Below are 17,615 nucleotides of genomic sequence, written 5' to 3' on the forward strand. Positions count from 1 at the left end.
ACCCGATTGTTTCAAAAATGATAATATAAGTCCAAAGTCTTTTCTCCAGACCCGGTTGTTTCAAAAATTATAATATAAATCCAAAGTCTTTTTCCAGACCCGGTTGTTTCAAAAATTATAATATAAATCCAAAGTCTTTATTCCAGACCCGGTTGTTTAAAAAATAATAATATGAGCCCAAAGTCTTTATTCCAGACCCGGTTGTTTAAAAAAATTATAATATAAGTACAAAGTCTTTATTCCAGACCCGGTTGTTTAAGAAATAATCATATGAGCCTAAAGTCTTTATTCCAGACCCGATTGTTTAAAAAATGATAAGTCTAAAGTCGTTTCTCCAGACCCGGTTGTTTCAAAAATTATAATATAAATCCAAAGTCTTTTTCCAGACCCTGTTGTTTCAAAAATTATAATATAAATCCCAAGTCTTTATTCCAGACCCGGTTGTTTAAAAAATAATAATATAAGTCCAAAGTCTTTATTCCAGACCCGATTGTTTCAAAAATGATAATATAAGTCCAAAGTCTTTTCTCCAGACCCGGTTGTTTCAAAAATTATAATATAAATCCAAAGTCTTTTTCCAGACCCGGTTGTTTCAAAAATTATAATATAAATCCAAAGTCTTTATTCCAGACCCGGTTGTTTAAAAAATAATAATATGAGCCCAAAGTCTTTATTCCAGACCCGGTTGTTTAAAAAATTATAATATAAGTACAAAGTTTTTTCTCCAGACCCGGTTATTTAAAACTAAAAACTAAAACCCTATAGTAATGCTTTAAATAGCACAAAAGTCCAAAGTCTTTTTCCAGACGCAGTAGTTTCAAAAATTATAATTTAAGTCCAAAGTCTTTTTTCCAGACCCAGTTATTTCAAAAATTATAATATAAGTCCAAACTAAGATACCATAATGATATTCCAGTGGAAAAAAAGAAAATCGAGCTTAGCCTTTTCTCCAAACCCTGTTATTCAAAAATTGTAAATAACAATACAACAAAAACCGTATAAAGACCCCATAATCTTATTAATGCTGGATAACATGGACATATAGCGTAGTCTTTCAGCCAGACCCATTCATTTGTTTTTTTAAAATAAGGCTAAGAGTAAAAATATAAATAACTCCAAATCTAATACCAAGCAATCCTTGAACCTAAGAACATGTTTTTAAAAAGAGGTTTAGAATGTTGTCTTTATTCCAGACCTAATTATTACAAAAATTACGAAAAAAAAAATCTAACATAAGACCCTATCATATTCTCTTGGAATAACATGAGTTGTAAAACGTACTCTTTCCTCCAGACCAGGTTATCTAAGAAATGAATTAAAAAAGAAAATCAAATCTAAAACCAGTTTTCAAAAGTTACACCCAGTAAAAAATATGTCTGTACCCCACACCCAGATTCTTTTGTATAATAATACTAAGACCCCTACAAAACATTGTAATTATGCATTTGCAAAGAAAACGTCCATTTTCCAGACTTGGTTATTATTTAAAAATAAAATTGTCTAAAACAAATACCCAATAATCTAACTACTGTGGAATAACATGGAGATCGATTGTAGACTTTCCTCCAGACACAATTATTTCAAGAATAAAAAAACAATAAAACCCAACCCCCAACAACGAATCTAAGAACCAACAATCCTCCAAATTAAGACCAAGTACAAAAGCACATGTTTAGAGCGTTGTCTCTATTCCAGACCCAGTCATTTAGAAATTAATTCAAACAATCTTAAAAACATAAGACTTTGTCATATTCTTATTCCTGTTGAATAACATTATTATTATGCTTAGACCTTCGTCTAGACCCAGCTATTTATAAGATAAACAAATATTGAAAAAAAATCAAAGCTAAGACCAATCTTTAAAATTAAACCCAGTTAAATGCTTGGGTTTAGAGAGTTGTCTTTACCCCACATCCAGTTCTCATAAAATACAAATTAAGCAAAAGATTAATCTGAAAACTAAAACACCAGCATCTCCCAAACTATAAAACCCTGTGATAAGGCATACCGTAAGTTAGTATACAACTTGTTTTTGTTTGATGGAAGTGAAATAAATAAAATTGAATTTAATTTAATTGAATACCACAAAAACGTCAAATTAATAAAAGGCGTAAATATTCAGATCTGAATGGTACGCGCCTTAAAAACCCAAAATAACAACAACAACAACAACGTTATTCTACATCAATGATATTGTGGCGTCTTGGTTAATATTGTTTGTCTGTTTTTATCGTTTCTAATAATTTCCTATTTTGAAATAACTGCATGGGTCTAGAGCAAAGACTACACCATATTTAAAGACTGGGCGTTGTGGCGTGCGCCTGTAATCCAAGCTGTGGGGAAGTTACAAATTGATGCAGAGGGTCGAGGTTCGAGCCCTGGTCACGTCTTTCGGATGGTGACGTTAAAGGTCGGTCCCAGACGTAAATAATCATATCTGATTGATACACGTCTGACAAAACTCAAATACACACACACACACACAGGTCGTTGTGGCGTGCGCCTGTAATCCAAGCTATGTGGGAAGTTACAAATTGATGCAGAGGTTCGAGGTTCGAGCCCTGGTCACGTCTTTCGGATGGTGACGTTAAAGGTCGGTCCCAGACGTAAATAATCATATCTGATTTAGACACGTCTGACAAAACTCAAACACACACACACACGTTTGCCCCCTGGAAAGATTAAACCTCAAGATGTTGATGGACCTGAATCCACCGACGGGACAGCCTAACTCCGTAACTCTGGTACGGGTGTGGGAGGGGGCCCTTCTTTCTTTGCCTGTCTCTCTTTCAGTCATTTCAAATCAGTTTTTTTTCCCTATCTTATCACTTCTTGATCACATAAATCCTCTCTCTCTCTCTCTTTACTTACTTAACGGGTCAATATAACCCCAGAAAATATATCTTAGGCCACTGAGATTATTGGAATTGTAACTAATAAAAAGAAATGCTGAATATATTACAAAATGGTGCTTGGTACACTGAAAATTTAAAATACCGAAGAACTTGTTAAAACTTTATCCCCTCTTGCTAGAATGATTTTCTTTTATATAATATCTCATAGATCATCGATCAACAACCTTATCGTTTACGGGAAGTAATCCCCATATTGTGTGCTGATATCTTATTCCTCAGTTTTTGTTTTATATGTATTTAAAGGTTTTGTGTTTTTTTTCATAAAAAAAGGAATGAATATACAAGAAATAATAATAATAAACAAGTGGAATGCCTCTGACCGTCTCACCTGCATCACGCGATTCAAAATAGCAGCAGTGCTGACTTTGAAAACTACTATAACTCGCACAAGATGTTAAGTGATACTTGGTTACTCTTATTTCCACGTTTTATGAACTAGACCAATACACTTACAGAGATAGGATGGTAATTCAAAAAATACCCCCAATGTGGCCAAAATTCATTGACCTCACATGACCTTTTACCTTGATCATGTGACCTGAAACTTGCACAGGATATTCAGTGATACTTTATTACTCTTATGTCCAAGTTTCAAAAGTCAGATCAATAAACTTGCAAAGTTATGATGGTAATTCAACAGATACCCCCATTATGGCCAAAGTTCATTGACCTTTGACCTTGGTCATGTGACCTAAAATGCACACAGGATGTTCAGTGATACTTGATTACTCTTATGTCCAAGTTTTATGAACTAGACCAACATACTTTCAAAGTTATGATGGTAATTCACCCCCCAAAAAACAATTTGGCCAAAGTTCATTGACCCTAAATGACCTTTGACCTTGACCATGTGACCTGAAACTTGCCCAGAATGTTCAGTGATACTTGATTACTATTATGTCCAAGTTTCATGAATCAGATCCAAAACCTTTTTAAGTTTTGATTGTAATTCATCAGATACCCCCCAAATCGGCCAAAGTTCATTGACCCTAAATGACCTTTGACCTTGGTCATGTGACGTAAAACTCATGCAGGATGTTTGGTGATACTTGATTAACCTTATGTCCAAGTTTAATGAACTAGGTCTATATATTTTCTAAGTTATGATGATATTTCAAAATCTTAACCTCAGGTTAAGATTTTGATGTTGATTCCCCCAACATGGTCTAAGTTCATTGACCCTAAATGACCTTTGACTTTAGTCATGTGACATGAAACTCTGATAGGATGTTAAGTAATACTTGATTAACCTTATGGCCAAGTTTCATGAACTAGGTTTTTATACTTTCTAAGTTATGATGTCATTTCAAAAACTTAACCTTAGGTTAAGATTTGATGTTGACGCCGCCGCCGCCGTCGCCGTCGGAAAAGCAGCGCCTATAGTCTCACTCTGCTATGCAGGTGAGACAAAAAGAAGTAATAAAAATAATACTAAATAAAATTGTTACCCTACTTCTCATACAGTGGGTGGCAAAAATAGTCAATCATGACTTATTGCCAAATAAAAACATGGAATGGAATGGTTATCCCCTCTTGTTAGAATGTTTTTCTTTTATATAATATATCATAGATCGTCAATCAACAACTTTATCGTTTTCGGGAAGTAATCCCCCTATTGTTTACTGATATCTTATTTCTCAGTTTTTTTTTCATATGTATTTTAATGTTTTGTTATTTAGGTTTTTTCATAGAAAAAAGGAAGGAATGTACAAGAAATTATTTTTTTAAAGGACAAGTCCACCCCAACAAAAACTTGATTTGAATAAAAAGAGAAAAATTCAACAAGCATAACACTGAAAATTTCATCAAAATCGGATGTAAAATAAGAAAGTTATGGCATTTTAATGTTTCGCTTCATTTCACAAAACAGTTATATGCACATCTCGGTCGGTATGCAAATGAGGAACTGATGACATCACTCACTCACTATTTCTTTTGTATTTTCTTAAATGAAATATGAAATATTTTTATTTTCTCGTCATTGTCATGTGAATGAAGTTTCATTCCTCCCTGCAACACGTGGAAATTTATTATTTTAACATTTTGTGCTTTAGGCAAGGAGGTCCTAATCGTCAAATTCGTAAAAATTGAAATAATGTATAATTCAAACAATGAAAACCAAAAGAAATAGTGAGTGAGTGACATCATCGACTCTCTCATTTGGATGTAGCTGGCTCGTTCATATAATTATTTTGTTAAAAATAAACAAAACTTTGAAATGTCATAACTTTCTTATTTTACATCCGATTTTGATGAAATTTTCAGCATTGTGCTTGTCTGATTTTTCTCTATTGATTCAAATCAACATTTTTCTGAAGAGGACTTGACCTTTAATGGTTGCAGGGTCTTTGTTTTGTTGTTGTTGTTGTGTTTTTAATGACTTTTATAACTGGGTCTGACAGAAAGACTACGCTACATTTCCATGTTATTCAACATAAATAGGATCGTGGGTCTTTGTTTTTTATAATTATTATAATTTTTGAAATAAATGGGTCTGGAAAAAAGACTGGACTTATATTATAATTTTTTAATTAGCGGGTCTGGAAAAAAAGATTTCGCATTTTTGTGCTATATAAACACATTACTATAAAGTTTCAGCTTTTAGTTACCGGTCTGGAGCAAAGACTATGCTTGATTTTCAATTTACCATTAGCGTCTGGAGAAAAGACTAAGCTCGATTCTCATTTTTATTCCACTGGAATATCATTAATGTATCTCATTTGGGACTAAAATTATAATTTTTGAAATAACCGGGTCTGGAAAAAAGACTTTGGATTTATATCATGATTTTTTTAAACACCCGGGTCTGGAAAAAAGATTTTGGATTCATATCATGATTTTTGAAACAACAGGGTCTGGAAAAAGACTTTGGACTTGCATTATTATTGTTTAAACAACCGGGTCTGGAATAAAGACTTTGGACTTATATTATCATTTTTGAAACAATCGGGTCTGGAATAAAGACTTTGGGCTCATATGATTATTTTTTAAACAACCGGGTCTGGAATAAAGACTTTGGACTTATATTATTATTTTTCAAACAACCGGGTCTGGAATAAAGACTTTTGATTTATATTATAATTTTTGAAACAACAGGGTCTGGAAAAAGACTTTGGATTTATATTATAATTTTTGAAACAACCGGGTCTGGAGAAAAGACTTTGGACTAATATTATGATTTTTGAAACAATCGGTATGGAATAAAGACTTTTGGATCATATGATTATTTTTTAAACAACCGGGTCTGGAATAAAGACTTTGGACTTATATTATTATTTTCTAAACAACCGGGTCTGGAATAAAGACTTTTGATTTATATTATAATTTTTGAAACAACAGGGTCTGGAAAAAGACTTTGGATTTATATTATAATTTTTGAAACAACCGGGTCTGGAATAAAGACTTTGGGCTCATATTATTATTTTTTAAACAACCGGGTCTGGAATAAAGACTTTGGGCTCATATTATTATTTTTTAAACAACCGGGTCTGGAATAAAGACTTTGGATTTATATTATAATTTTTGAAACAACCGGGTCTGGAGAAAAGACTTTGGACTTATATTATCATTTTTGAAACAATCGGGTCTGGAATAAAGACTTTGGACTTATATTATCATTTTTTAAACAACCGGGTCTGGAATAAAGACTTTGGACTTATATTATTATTTTTTAAACAACCGGGTCTGGAATAAAGACTTTGATTTATATTATAATTTTTGAAACAACAGGGTCTGGAAAAAGACTTTGGATTTATATTATAATTTTTGAAACAACCGGGTCTGGAATAAAGACTTTGGGCTCATATTATTTTTTAAACAACCGGGTCTGGAATAAAGACTTTGGGCTCATATTATTATTTTTTAAACAACCGGGTCTGGAATAAAGACTTTGGATTTATATTATAATTTTTGAAACAACCGGGTCTGGAATAAAGACTTTGGGCTCATATTATCATTTTTTAAAAAACCGGGTCTGGAATAAAGACTGCACTTTTGTGCTAAATGAACGCATTACTATACGATTTTAGTTCAGAACGGATTTGCCAAAAATCCCTTCAAATTTATTACATTTGTGGGTAAAATCATTATTACATTTGTGGGCGATCAAAAATTATTACATTTGTGGGTAAAGTGCATTATTACATTTGTGGGTAAAGTGTTATTACATTTGTGGGTAAAGTGTTATTACATTTGTGGGCGTTATTACATTTGTGGGCGATTATTACATTTGGGGGTGTAACAGTCCATCTGCTCGATTTTTTGCTATAGAGCTTCAAAGTTAACCCAAATGGATGTTCTTAAGAAGTGCGCATTTAAAAGAATTTGGCATTTTAGACCTCACGAGATCACAACAATGAGTTTAAGCTCTATTACTCGGTCAAAATCCATGAAAATTTCATCAAATTTTGCAATATGATTAATAATTGTATCCTTAAGATGGATAATCTATTTATCATGATCTCAATTGTTTGCTCATTTAAGTCTAACAGCACTCTCAGCTCTTAGAAATTGCGTGAAAAATAACAAATACCCAACCTCAAAAATTTCAAATTTCAATAACAAACAAATGCTGCACTTTATTCAAAACCCAGGTCATTTTCACCAAACTTTGCAAAGTTTTAAAGGAAGGTATACCTAAGAGATGCAAATATTAAAAAAATATGGGTTCATGTGCTTGTTTTTAAACTATCAGCACTCATTATTAGAATGTGCTTCTTAAAACACCCCCCAAAACGCGCCAAAATCTTTGTATCTACAGGTATGTGAGGAAAAATTAGAATCACTTTTCCATTTATTAAGTTTATAATATATTTATCATACTTTGCGGCACTACAGAAAAAAGGATTTTGAGTTTGTAGAGGAATAAAAAAAAGGTCCATGGAATAATTCCAGTTTATTGGCTTTCATAAAATGACACATCGGATCTGCAGTTACTGCAGATAAGGAGAAAAATCAGCTCATATTATCTACAGCTGATTAATCACCAGTTCATCCATTGTGACGTCAGCGCGCAGAATGTAAAATATGCGCAGAATGTAAAATATGCGCAGATCATGATGTCAACAAACATAACTGTGGAACGTCCTTAAATAGGCTACTACTTTTAACTACTACTACTACTTCTACTACTACATGTACTACAACTACTACCACTACTACGACTACTACCACTACTACGACTACTACTACTAAGACTATTACTACTACTACTACAACTACTACTACAACCATACTACGCCTACTACTATATTACCATTTTAATATTAAAATCACAATCAATTATTATCACCATTATCGTTGATTAATTTAACATTATTTTTTGGTAATAGGCATTGGGCATTTTTACTACCTTATCTGAAGCTATGTTGAATACCATCGTACTTTGTCCGATCTGAACATGGTCGACCGGCTTAACATGGTCGACAATGTGCGGAAAAACATCAACACAACGCCTGGCATTCGACCCCGGCATTCCACCCCTCTCAAAGACAAAAATCAGGATCAACTGATATCACACATTCATTCATTAAAGAAATAGAAATTACCAGTAGATTGTATCGCAGGGCAATGAACGAGGGCCAATATGATAAAAAAGACAGACATTCTGAAAATTCTTCAAAATTCAGCAGCGAATTCAGCAAGTCTTTGAAGAGGACTAAAGACAAATGATCACTCTCCAACATATTCAATCTATGCTTTTGATCTGATGTTGCAATCCACCGTGGTGTATTGCTCTTTTAAAAAAGGTCTTATCTGTATTGTTGTATATTTTTGTTTTGGGCGGAGGTACACGGAGGAAGCTGGCGCCCTTCTTCCTAATATCAAAATGAACAAGATCATTATACAATCTTTCAAACCATATAATGGTCCATATAATTGTCTTTAGAAATTATATGCACAATAACAGACAGTCATTAAAACACTGAAATGCACTTTAATTTAGACGGTGATAGAGATAATCCAGTAAAAAAACAACACATTACGGGAACGAATATTTATGGGAGACGTTAATAAACACTGTCGTGTCGTCAATAAACAGCAAGACACATTGGTGGCTGCACGGGCCTAATCACAACTGGCAGGCAAAAGATATTCATTCGAGCCAACCCATTGCTCAATTTTTAAATTTGATATTGCTGATTGACAAAAATGAATGAAAATGACTGACAGTCCAACACATATTCTAGGAAGGGTAATTACTAAACTTACTTTTTCTAAATTGGAAAGATATTTCACCACTATGGAACTATATTTTTACTGGCGGAAGAATTAGGGTCATATTAATCTCTCAAGTGATGAATTTGGTCCCGTCATGCAGGTGTAGTCTTCGTAAATGCTGATTTATTTTTAAAATGAGACGGTCGAAGTACCCTTTTCTGGTCAGATATGAAATGTCAGACATTTATCCTATCCACTGGTAGTAAACATTCAACCCTCGAATTTCCTCCTTAGTTTTTATGAATTCTTTTGAAGTGCCACTTTAACACACGAGTCTTAGGGAAATGAATTAGGCCTGTGAGCCCTGGTGGTATGAACTGTGTGCTGTAAAAATGCAAAAAATACTGGATAATTGTAAAAAAAAAAAACATTTAAAATGAAAATCGCCATTAATTTACAAATTCAAACGATAGTTGCACTGCAATCAACGAAAAAACGCGATAGTTCGTTGGTATTTTTACAAAGAATATTTTTTTTTACATTTAACTTGCAATTTTACACTGTTTAAAAAAAAATGATTTTACTGAAAAAAAAAAGATTTTGCAGAAAGCAAAAACAAATCATTCTGTAAATTCATAAAACAGCATTTTTTCTGCAATTTAACAGAACATCTGTTTAAAAAGGGGAAAAGTGTGTTTTATTTAAGGAAATATATAAGGTTACATACACCACTAAATACCGATTTCCTGTAATTTTACATGATATAAATAATGTTACGCAAGATTACGTAAGATTACAGGTGTTCTCGAGACTTTGCTGCAGGAACTTCTTCTGATTAATAAATTTTCTAACAGTGTACGTTTTACATAATTATCACTGCATAAATACGTTTGGTTTGTAAAAGGTAAATCTACGATTTTCTTTGTAAAATTACTTGTATTTTAACAGTGTAGACATAACTCCTTGCCATTTTAGATGTCACTAAGAGCGACAGCGTTTTAAAATTTCCGAAACTGGTTTGGAGCGAAAGTTCTTCAAATACAGTTAAAGGTCAAGTCCACCTCAGAAAAATGTTTATTTGAATCAATAGAGAAAAATCAGACCAGCACAATGCTGAAAATTTCATCAAAATCGGATGTAAAATAAGAAAGTTATGACATTTCAAAGTTTCGCTTATTTTTAACAAAATAGTTATATGAACGAGCCAGTTACATCCAAATGAGAGAGTTGATGATGTCACTCACTCACTATTTCTTTTGTTTTTTATTGTTTGAATTATACAATATTTCAATTTTTACGAATTTGACGATTAGGACCTCCTTGCCTGAAGCACAAAATGTTAAAATAATAGAATTCCACGTGTTCAGGGAGGAATGAAACTTAATTTCACATGACAATGACGAGAAAATAAAGATATTTCATATAATAAAATACAAAAGAAATAGTGAGTGAGTGATGTCATCAACTCTCTCATTTGGATGTAACTGGCTCGTTCATATAACTATTTTGTTGAAAATAAGCGAAACTTTAAAATGCCATAACTTTCTTATTTTACATCCGATTTTGATGAAATTTTCAGTGTTATGCTTGTTGAATTTTTCTCTTTTTATTCAAATCAAGTTTTTGTTGGGGTGGACTTGTCCTTTAAGAACGTATAGCTCCTTGGGTCCTTTTCACCGGGGTACGACCACTTGACCGAAGGCCCGCGAGACCGACTTTTTTTCCTCAATCAGATGCCGAGTGGTTTAAGGGGCCTCATTGCAGCACAACAGCGGCGTATGCCCCTACTTTTCGAGGAGGGGGGATGGCCTGTACAAACATCCCCCACTTTTTACGAAAGAAATGGAAAAAATATCACAAGAGATAATTGTTTTATTGGTGAAAATTCTTCCTAAAATACTGCTTAACAAATAGAACAATATTATTGAATCATAAAATGCAAATAAAGAGCCAGTTCATCATTTCCAAACGAAATATTTATGTCCTTATTATAACGTTGAAGAGAAACCCCCGTTTCTTCCAATTCATCAATTTTGGGTTCTTTGGGAATGGATTAAGATGGATGTCAACAAATTTTGAATGTAATCTCTAAAAGAACCATTAACCATCATGTGGTAAAAAATATGATATTGGAGGGGTATTTGCCATATGGACATACAGTGGCGTAACTATGGGGGCACATGCCCCTCCCATCGGCTGACCCCCCCCCCCCCAAAAAAAAAAAAAAAAAAACGGGGAAAGGGAGAAAAGAGGGAGAAAGGAAGAGAAACATAGTGGGAAAGAAAAAAATATTATTCATTTTAATGTTATCTTATATTATAATTGTGTTATATTACATTACATAAGAAACATTTTTATCATAATTTGCCCAGGGCCTATGTCTTCATTGTTCCTGGTGCTTGCATTGTCTGTTTAAGGAGATATATAATCCTGTTGTACTAAAACCTCCCGTTTTCAAGTCAATATAAACCAAATACATTTCCTAGCACTTGAGTTATAATTGTTTTATGTAGTGACATATGCTTCTTTTTCATGACTCAAAAGTTATTGCCCCATGTTAAGGTCTTCGTATATATGAAACATTTCCTGTCCAAAATTACGTTCGCATTAGTGGATTGGTGAGATATGTCTGCTCTTCATGAATTCCTAAAATCAGTCCTTAAAATTTTCCTTCTCCTGATCTGAATATCAAAAATTTCAGCTCATGCTTCCGCGCTCGCATCATTTGGTTACTGAAATACGTATGGTCCTAGTAGATTCCTACAAAGAAACTTAGAATGTCCCACTTCAGGTCTGAATCATCTAAATTTTCAGCTCGCGCTTCGCGCTCGCAATATTTGATTAGTGAGATGCATATGATAATCATGATTGCAATGACTACAAAAAATGTTTTATGTGTTCAGATGTAATTCTAATAAAATCAGCAAGCGCTTGGCACTCGCATTAGTTGACTATGGTGAGATATGCATACTCTTAATGGACGACTATTTCAGCTCGCGCTTCGCGCTCGCATTGTTTAGCGAGACAGGTATCTATCATGATTACACAAATTTGATTATGATGTCCCTTTTTAGGTGTAAATACAAAAAAAAACATTTGATCAGTGAGAAACATATCCGTTTAATGACATCGTCCTTAAAATGTCTCTATTACGTCAGTATAACTTGCAACTGTGCGAAGCGCGCTCACTCAGTGATTCAAAAATTTTGCTGGTGCCCCCACAATGCCATGGCCCACGGTACGCCACTGTGGACATATCAATGACAATTCCTTGCATATCTAAAAACATGATTGCAAAAAAAAACATGCCAAAATATTTCAGTCATCCCCACCCATCAACACAGATTAACACCAGTGTGGCAGAACCAAATATTTCGTGGTAACTCCGTCTAGAATTTCATGGCTAAGATTTCAGTTTAGGGGCGGTAATGGGCACGGAAAGTGCGCTGTCGGGGGGGGGTGCAGGGAGGGGGAATGTTCCCCGCGAGAGGCGTGGAAGGTCAGACGTTCCTGTGATTCGTTCCTTTTCTGCTACCGCTCATCTTATAGTATGCCTGTTTTCTCTGCCTCTGCCTGTTTTCGGGGGGGGGGGGGGGGGGTTAGAGCCAAAATATTTCCCGGTAAGTCCAGAAGGATTTCATTTTAGGGGGGCGGTAATGAGCACGCGAAGTGGTGAAACACTTAAAGGGATGGTCGGGGCTGAAAATATTTATATCTTAATACAAAGAGTAGAATTCACTGAGCAAAATGCCGAAAATTTCATCAAAATTGGATAACAAATGATAAAGTTATTGAAGTTTAAAGTTTAGTAATATTTTGCGAAAAACAGTCGTCATGAATATTCATTAGGTGGGCTGATGTCACATCTCCATTTCCGTTTTCTTATGTTATTACATAAAATCTTTTTTTCTCCATTCTTTCATACTGGTGTGAACAATATGTCTCACTTATAATGAAATAAGTTGCAGCAATACATATCTAATGCCCTCAATCAGTTGTCAATCATTTTTTTAAATTGTTTTTGGAGGAAAAATGAACAAACCTAGTTTCATATAATAAAATATAAGATAACAAGTGGGGATGTGATATCATCAGCCCATCTAATGAATATTCATGAAGACTGTTTTCACAAAATATTGCTAAACTTTAAAATTCAATAACTTTGGTATTTGTTATCCGATTTTGATGAAATTTTCGGCATTTTGCTCAGTGAATTCTACTCTATTTACTAAACTATAAATACTTTCAGCCCGGACCATCTCTTTAATACTGAGCGCGCGAAAGGCGCTCCCTATAAGGGGAGTTTCCCCCTCCCGCGCAAAGCACGGAAGATCCGACGTTTTCTTCGAATTGTTCCTTGCCTGCTCCCATGCGCCGTGTGGGCAGCGACCACCCGGGCATCGAGCGTATTTAGGGCGGCGAGTGAAAAGTGAGCAGGCGCCGCCAGAATTTTGAGCGGCGACCGAGCGAGGCCCCCCCCCCCAAAAAAAAAAATGGTGCCCGGACGGTCGCCGCTCAGTGCCAGGGTGAAAATTGGCTAAAAAAAACTCAACGCCCGGTCGCCGAGCAGGCTAATTTTAGGGTTGTGACCCTTGCCATACCACCCAAAATTACTGTATAACAGGCGTGAAGGCAGCTTCATAGCCGGGCCTCAATCCGACGCACGTGAATCAGGGGCCTTCGCCCCCTTCGACGCTTCAGCTATCGCGGATGTAGGCCTAATTAGTTTCCACGATCTCGCTGCAAGTGAAATTCTTTTTTTTTCTTCTCTTTTTCCTATCTTTTTTAAAACTATTACTACCACAACTACGACGACGACGACACTATCAATATGAAAATAGAAAATTATCATTGATGATTTTAATACTTTAACATTATTTTTGGTGATAGTAACATTATGCATTTATCCAAAGTTACTACCCCATCTAAAGCTTTGTTAAATACCACCGGGTCCAATTTGAAGCTGAGCGACCGGCTGTATACAGTGTGTCCCACAAAAAACGAAACAGAGTGTTTTATCCATGATTTATCACAACTTAATCACAAATACAATACGGAAAACGCTTACAACCGCTCCACCAAAGTATGTGAACCGTTAATCACCGGCCGGGCAACGCTGGCGACGCAGCGGTTGTCCAGCGTTCAAGATTTCTGTGTTGGCCTAGCGGACCCAAGCGATCGCGAACTTTCGTCTAGCGGTGCCAAACTTTGACTGGGCGTTGTTAGAGCGGTAGTCAACTTTGCTGGAGCGGAAAATTGCCCAAATCGCCCGCTCCTCACCGCTCGCAATATTTTGAGCAGCTCAAAACTTTCGGAGCGGTAGGAGGGACCATCAGCGGTGGCCGAGCGTATTCGGCGTTGCATCAACGGAGGCCAACTTTGGTTAAACGGTGGTGAACGGTAGCGAGCGGCAATGATTTTTTTCTCTCCGCTCAACGACCGCTCCATCAACGCTCGGGCGGTGTGACCAGGCTTTTAAGGCATGGTCACACCGCCCGAGCGTTGTTGGAGCGGTCGTGGAGCGGAGAGAAAAAAATCATCACCGCTCGCTACGGTTTATTATTTTCGATTTCGATTATTGTTTTTTTGTTTTCGATTTTTTCCCCAAGTTTGAGAGCGAAATTCGACCCTAGTACCGCTCCACGACCGCTCCAACAACGCTCGGGCGGTGTGACCATGTCTTTATAACGTTTATGTGCGGTCAGTACAGATATCACACATCCATTCATGATTTAAGAAAAAGATATTACCAGTAGACTGTATTGCAGGGCAATGAATAAGGACCAATACGAAAACACCGATCGACATTCTGAAAACTTGTGAAAATTCAGCAGCTAATTCAGTCAGTGATAGAAGAGGATTCGAGACGAATGATCGATCACTCCCCAACTTGTTCAATAATTGCTTTTGATCAGGTGTGCGCATCCACCGTGGTGTACATGTTCTTAAAAAGATCTAATCTGTATATTTTTGCATCTTATGGTTGTGGGCGGGGATATACGAAGGAAGCTGGCGCCTTCCTTCCTAATATCAAAATGAACAAGATCTTTATGCAACCTTTTATATTATATAATGGTCCATATAATTTTCTTTAGACATATACACAATAAGAAGACAGACACTAATTAAACCTTTGTGCTGCACTATAATTTAGACAATGATAAAGGATATTAAGTACAGGAACGAATATTTATGGGAGACGTTAATAAACAACGCCGTGTCATCAATAAACAGCAAGACACTGGCGGCTCTGTGGGGGGCGCGCTCCTGGGAACGATTATGTTTTATAAATAGTGTAAAATTTATTGTACAATATACTGGATTATATGTTCGACGATATACAATTATCCCGAGTGCAGGTTTATTTCACCGAGGCCGAATATATCCCGAGTGCAGGTTTATTTCATCGAGGCCGAAGGCCGAGGAGAAATAGGCCTGCACGAAGGATAATTTTATATTTGGAGTTCATATTGTCCAGTAATATTGTATAATAGAACGTTCACTATTTAGTTTTGTACAACACCTACTACTCGAGCAATTCGTATCGTTGCACGGGTCAGGAAAAGGTGACGTCACTATAAGAATTAAGATTCAATGCAAATTGTACGCGTTTAGCATATACATATACATATATATATATACATATACATATATATATATACATATATATATGTGTAAAGCTTTACATGTACAACAGCTTTTGGCAACTCTTTTTTATTTAAATATTGTAAAGAAATGGATGAAGAGAACAATGGTAGGCGTAGCTTAAATCAAGGTTCCCCAGAGCTATCTACCCTTTGGAAAAATTGGTGATGCCGGAAAAATGTCTCCGCCGGGAATCGAACCCGGCCCCCAGCTTTGAACGCCGGTGCCTTAACCACTAGACCACAGAGACGGGTTAATGGTTAGGGCGAGCCAGATCCGATTGACCATCAGATAGACAGATTTTCGACACTATACCAATTATATTTTCCTTTGTCGGGTTAAGGTGAGTTTTTTTAACAATGGAAAGCCGCCATATGCCTCAGCTGGATCGAAGCTGTTGCTTTGATACAGTACACGTATGGGAGAAGAAATACAAATGTGTAAAGCTTTACATGTACAACAGCATTTGGCAACTCTTTTTTATTTAAATATTGTAAAGAAATGGATGAAGAGAACAATGGTAGGTTCGATTCCCGGCGGAGACATTTTTTCGGCATCACCAATTTTTCCAAAGGGTAGATAGCTCTGGGGAACCTTGATTTAAGCTACGCCTACCATTGTTCTCTTCATCCATTTCTTTACAATATATATATATATATATATATATATATATATATATATATACTTATATACATATATATATACATACATATATATATACAGAGACGGATCCAGCTTTCGCCAATGATAGGGGGGGGGAATATTTTTCTCGATTGGCCGATATAATCTGATTTTTGTTGTTGGTTTTTCAGGGAGTAGTCCTTGCTAAAGACTGAAGTTTTAAGTGATTGTTAGTTTTTATTGGTATAAACAAGATAAGGTATCTATGCGAGGGCGAAGCGCGAGCTAAAATTCTTTGATAGTTTATGTCCTTAGAACTGAAGATTCTGAGCAGTTTTTATAATCATGAACAAAGATAGGTATCCAACTAAACAATGCGAGCGCGAAGCGCGAGCCAAAATCTTATTATACTAACGTGAAAAGGGACTCAATTTATGACTGTTTTTTGTGATTAATGAAGAGAATACAAGAATCACCAATCAAATAACGCGAGTGCGAAGCGCGAGCTCAAAATTTTTGATATTCCGACCTGAAAACTGGACAGTCCAAGCGCATTTTTATTTAAATAAAGAACAAGCTGTGTGTCTCAAACAATTAAATGCGAGTGCGAAGCCTGCATATATAAATATATATGTAACACAAAATGAAAGGTTTAATCAATGTTCAGCATGGCTTTGGAACGGCAAAGAGCGTAGAATAATTCTTAATCCATGTATATAAACCCCTCAAAACAGTTTGGAAATCTGAGTTTGGCAATTAATTTCTCCCAACTCCCACTTTGTACACAATGCATTTTTTATATCATCCATATCATTCAAAAGATCATTTGTCTTTAAAATGATACCCCCCCCCCATAATACCCCGGGACTATTTTCATTCGTAGCCCCAAGTATCTACAACAAACTACCAACCTACATTCGTACAGCAACTACACTCAATTCTTTTAAGACCCAAATACGCACAATCAACCTGTCATCATTGTTAAAATAAGGCAGGAAATTCCTGGTTCATTTTTTATTATAATAATAGAAGCCAAACTTTTTATGTCGTGCTGGTTACCGGTATCCTTTTCTTTTTTATGTCTTGTTTTGTTATGTTTTTAGTTAAGTTTTTAGTGTAGTTTAGTACAGTTTAGATTATTTTAGTTCAATTTAGTTTAATTACAAATGAGTATATTACACACCCCCATTTCACTCACGTGTTATATCATAGCTCATAAAAAAATCATTGAAAATTAATCCCTCGATAGATTTTGCTTTATTTCACTGACATTAG

This window comes from Lytechinus variegatus, chromosome 2 (genome assembly GCF_018143015.1).
Source record: "Lytechinus variegatus isolate NC3 chromosome 2, Lvar_3.0, whole genome shotgun sequence".
NCBI classification, from domain to species: domain Eukaryota; kingdom Metazoa; phylum Echinodermata; class Echinoidea; order Temnopleuroida; family Toxopneustidae; genus Lytechinus; species Lytechinus variegatus.